Below are 5,995 nucleotides of genomic sequence, written 5' to 3'. Positions count from 1 at the left end.
CAATTTGGGGGGGTGCACCAAGGGTTTATATAGAGGGGGGGGTGTTGGTTTGATGGGGGGGGGGTGCAAATCGAAGTTTGAGGGGGGGGGGGTTGCAAATCGAAAATTTGAAAGTATGTCCCCGGGAAGGGTCGCTACGCCTCTGGGGGGGTGACACCATTAAGTGCCGCACCGGGTGAACACCCGACCTCGCTACGCCACTGACACTCATGTAGATAAGGGGGGGGGGTAAGCAGTTCTGAATTTTGTGACATTATAGATAGGGAGGGGGGGATTTATGTGACAGCAACACAGTTTATATATTTTTAAAATCAAAGATGATGCAAAATCCGTTAATTTTAGATATAATTATAATGGTGATTAGTGATTATGCTGATAAGGGGTTGGCTTAATTGTGGGGCGGCATTTTTTAAGTTAGCTGGGGGGGGGGGGGGGGTTGGTGGTCTGGCTGACTACACGATCCATTCATGTGCGAAGTAGAGGAAACAGACTAACCCTACTCTCTATATCGTCTCTGCTCAATGGTCGGATAGTATGAAATTGGACCTTGGGTTTGACACCCTTTTTTTTTCAAGTCGGATATTTTTTACGGCTAGTATCGCTATCCTAACCACTAACCTTGATCTTAGTCCTGAACCGAAATGTGACCAAAAAAAAACCGCAAAATGTATATTGTCATTGCTGGTGTTTACAAGATCATTTAAAACGAATAATTGATTATCAAGTTAAGTATGACATAAAGCAACAATGATTTTATTGCAAGGAGTAGGGTTAGGAACAAGTCATTAAGTTGATTAAGATTTGTTTTGGAACTTCTGAAATTATTTTGGTTAAATTATGAACTTTTTCTTTCTGTCTCTTTTGTTTTGGTTCTTCTGAAATTCTTTTGGTTAAATTATGAAGTTTTTTCCTTTCTTTTTGTTTTGGTTAGTTCTGAATTATTTTGGTTAAATCTTTAAAGATTTTTCTTTTTCTTTTCGTTTTGATAAGTTCTGAAATTCTTTTTGTTAAATTGTGAAGGTTTTTGTTTTGCTTTTTATTTTGTTTTACTAAATTTCTTTATGTTAGATTATGAATTTTTTTCTTCTTTATTTTCGTTTATAACTTCTGGTTTTATTTTGGTTAAATCACGAATGTTTTTTCCTTTCTTTTGTTTTTGGTAACTTCTGGATTTCATTAGATTAAATTATGAATGTCTTTGGTTTAACGTTTTAATTTCTTCGAGCTACCGACTGAAATTATTGTAAAGCAATACTTATTTACGCCAAATCCAAGGTCACAAGTACTCGAAATGTAAATTACCAGTCGGGCACGTGGACAATGACGAGTTGAATGTTTAACCGATTTCTGTATTCCGGTTAGGTGCATGACCCCCCCCCCCCCCCATCCCCGTTAGATGGCGGCATATTGCACAGCTGGTGTAGTTGAATAAAACATCAAATTTGTCCATCTATCCTAAGCCTATATCTTCACGACTTAATATCGCATTGTTCACGTTTTAGTAGATGATTCTAGCCCTCCAATCCATCATCTTCATTTCCCGCAGACGTGCTCTTTGAGACATGCTCCCCCCACCCCCACCTATCTCGGAAGAATGCCTGAAAGAAACTCTGCAACTAACAAGCAACAAGACCGCGAGTACAGTTATGAAAAACATTCGCCAGAAAGGAAAAAAACAACAACAACATAAAACAATGAAAAGTGTGGAAAATAAAATCGATGGGATATAAACAGCCTGTTGTTACAAACAAACGCTGGATACACATTTTTAAAAGCGCAGGTAAGTTATAAACTCATGATCTCAAAGATTTTATAGTAACACCAGCAGTGGTTGGGTAGGGGTATTACAACAGGGATGTAAGTCCCCCCCCCCACACACACATACACACTTTAACTTCTATCAGTGAGTAACAAAGACAAAGCAATAGGTTTATTTAACAGGCCTATTTTAATTTGACTCGACGATAATGATATCTACCGTTTGCTGGTAAAGGAATGAAAGCCTCTGATCGTTGTTAGATTTGAACTAGCCAGTTCTAGAATTAAATCGTGCATTATAGGTTGCAAGTTTTTAACTAACCAGTTCTAGAATTAAATCGTGCATTATAGGTTGCAATAGTTGAAATAGCCAGCCATAGAATTAAATAGACATTAGCTGCGTGTAATAAATGGACTTTGAGTTCCCCCTGTCAGATATAGCCCAAAAAATGGACCATGCCCCCCCCCCCCTTCTCATCCCCAATGCGAGAGATAGTCCAATAAATCGACTATGTGGTCCCTATCAGAGATAGTCTAATAAATGGACTAAGTCAGAGTTAGTCCAAAAAAAGAAGGTGACGCAATGTTTACACACGATGACGTAAGCAAATGGCCAGTGAGTCACATTAGTCAGCAATGGCCGACAGTGTTTGTACTTGTATGAGCAGCCACTACAATACGTTGTGTTCTACTGGCTCTACCCTTATGCAATGAAGGCGAACTATAGAGATAGAAGACTCAACAGAAGTAAATTTCTCTTTTCGAACCTGACGGTCCATGGGACAAAGAAGTGAAGTAGTGCACCTGTTTCTGTAACCTCGGCAAATGAAATGATAGTGTGGTCAGCACTATGCCCAGCCGCCTTTAGTTTCCCTAACGCTAACTAGGTACCCATCAAAGCTGGGTAGACTCGGGGACGTTTTACTGACTGGAACCCGGATTCGAACTCGAGACTTTCTGGTTGGCAGTGTAGCGCTCTACCACTAAGATAGAACACCATGAGGTAAAATTAGATACAGTGGCGTCGCAAGGAGTTGCGGTCTACCCCGATTGACACCCCCCCCCCCCTTTCGCAAACTATATAACAAGTGCAGGAAACAAAGAAAGCTGTGCCAAATACACTTTTATAAAGGCTTCTTTACAGACTGGAGAGTTCTTACTGCAGATGAAGTAGAGTTTGTTTCTATAATGTCAGCAGTGAATTCGACTGTGGACTCGAAACAGGGAACCGAACTCGGGATATTTGGGTGAGCATTCGTGTGCTCTACCAATCAACGATGCCTTAATATAGGAAAGGGAGGCAACGGCGAACATCCATTCCTCTGCCTTTGAAGTCCACCTTTCGAGAACCCAAAACTCAGTGTTCCATATCCATTCTATCTACTTAAAATGTTACTATGACGGAATAAATTCAGCTTTTTTTAAGGGTGGGGATGGGGTGGGGATGGTGTCTTAATATGTAGCATGCACCAGGGAGAGAGTTTTTAAATATTGTTAACTACTGTAATTGTTAACTACTGCAATAGTTAACTCCTGCAATTATTAACTACTGCAATTGTTAACTACTGCAATAGTTAACTCCTGCAATTATTAACTACTGCAATTGTTAACTACTGCAATAGTTAACTCCTGCAATTATTAACTACTGCAATTGTTAACTACTGCAATAGTTAACTCCTGCAATTATTAACTACTGCAATTGTTAACTACTGCAATAGTTAACTCCTGCAATTATTAACTACTGCAATTGTTAACTACTGCAATTATTAACTACTGCAATAGTTAACTACTGCAATTATTAACTACTGCAATTGTTAACTACTGCAATAGTTAACTCCTGCAATTATTAACTACTGCAATTGTTAACTACTGCAATTATTAACTACTGCAATAGTTAACTACTGCAATTATTAACTACTGCAATTGTTAACTACTGCAATAGTTAACTCCTGCAATAATTAACTACTGCAATTATTAACTACTGCAATAGTTAACTCCTGCAATTATTAACTACTGCAATTGTTAACTACTGCAATTATTAACTACTGCAATAGTTAACTACTGCAATTATTAACTACTGCAATTGTTAACTACTGCAATAGTTAACTCCTGCAATTATTAACTACTGCAATTATTAACTACTGCAATAGTTAACTCCTGCAATTATTAACTACTGCAATTGTTAACTACTGCAATTATTAACTACTGCAATAGTTAACTACTGCAATTATTAACTACTGCAATTGTTAACTACTGCAATAGTTAACTCCTGCAATTATTAACTACTGCAATTGTTAACTACTGCAATTATTAACTACTGCAATTGTTAACTACTGCAATAGTTAACTCCTGCAATTATTAACTACTGCAATTGTTAACTACTGCAATTATTAACTACTGCAATTGTTAACTCCTGCAATTATTAACTACTGCAATTGTTAACTACTGCAATAGTTAACTCCTGCAATTATTAACTACTGCAATTGTTAACTACTGCAATTATTAACTACTGCAATTGTTAACTACTGCAATAGTTAACTCCTGCAATTATTAACTACTGCAATTGTTAACTACTGCAATTATTAACTACTGCAATTGTTAACTCCTGCAATTATTAACTACTGCAATTGTTAACTACTGCAATTGTTAACTACTTCAATTATTAACTACTGCAATTGTTAACTCCTGCCATTGTTAACTACTGCAATTGTTAACTCCTGCAATTATTAACTACTGCAATTGTTAACTACTGCAATTGTTAACTACTGCAATTATTAACTACTGCAATTGTTAACTCCTGCCATTGTTAACTACTGCAATTGTTAACTCCTGCAATTGTTAACTACTTCAATTATTAACTACTGCAATTGTTAACTACTGCAATAGTTAACTCCTGCAATTATTAACTACTGCAATTGTTAACTACTGCAATTATTAACTACTGCAATTGTTAACTCCTGCAATTATTAACTACTGCAATTGTTAACTACTGCAATTGTTAACTACTTCAATTATTAACTACTGCAATTGTTAACTCCTGCCATTGTTAACTACTGCAATTGTTAACTCCTGCAATTATTAACTACTGCAATTGTTAACTACTGCAATTGTTAACTACTGCAATTATTAACTACTGCAATTGTTAACTCCTGCAATTATTAACTACTGCAATTGTTAACTACTGCAATTGTTAACTACTTCAATTATTAACTACTGCAATTGTTAACTACTGCAATTGTTAACTACTTCAATTATTAACTACTGCAATTGTTAACTACTGTAATTGTTAACTACTGCAATTGCTAACTACTGCAATTGTTAACTACTGTAATTGTTAACTACTGCAATTGTTAACTACTGTAATTGTTAACTACTGCAATTGTTAACTACTGCAATTGTTAACTACTGCAATTGTTAACTACTGCAATTGTTAACTACTGCAATTGTTAACTACTGCAATTGTTAACTGATTCAATTATTAACTACTGCAATTGTTAACTACTGTAATTGTTAACTACTGCAATTGTTAACTACTGCAATTGTTAACTACTGCAATTGTTAACTGATTCAATTATTAACTACTGCAATTGTTAACTACTGCAATTTTTAACTACTGCAATTGGACTCGCGAAGACGCAAGTTATAATATTTTACATTCAACATTCACTGCCAAGTCTAATCAGTGAATGCTTCTCAAATTCAACGTATGCGCTCCTTAGTACAAGAGTTGATTTTCTGACCGTTTACAGTGTCAAATGTTATAAAATATTTAGGTTATTTAAGTAATTTAATGCTACCCATCCCCCAACATTTAAAAAGTAATAATCTGAGTTGAAACAACCTTTCTCACCAAATAATATGAGTTTAAACAATCGGATGATTGAGGATACATAAGTCCCACAATAGACTCTTCCGAAAACAGGTGTGCTAGGTTGTTAGCAGTAATATGATCTCGACTCGTTTTATGGTTAGAAATAGGCTTTGGCGTATGGTAGGACTAGGGTTGGGGTTGGGAGTTGGGTTGGGGAGTTGGGTTAGCATTGACATTAGTAAAAAATGTGTATTTTTAATTATTATTAATTAACTGCGAGTAACCTAACGCGATTAAAAAAAATTCTATTGTGGGGACTCTAGCGTAAAAACAACCCTGAACCTACTAATTAACAAATATAAACAATATTACCAAATAATCGAAAATTAAAAATCTTACAAAAAACCTGAATTCAAATAAACTTAC

The sequence above is a fragment of the Physella acuta genome, unplaced genomic scaffold, assembly GCF_028476545.2.
Source record: "Physella acuta isolate Inbredline_101_S28 unplaced genomic scaffold, ASM2847654v3 ptg001604l, whole genome shotgun sequence".
Lineage (NCBI taxonomy): Eukaryota > Metazoa > Mollusca > Gastropoda > Physidae > Physella > Physella acuta.
The sequence above is the reverse complement of the archived record's forward strand: the minus strand, read 5'-3'. Positions refer to the sequence as shown.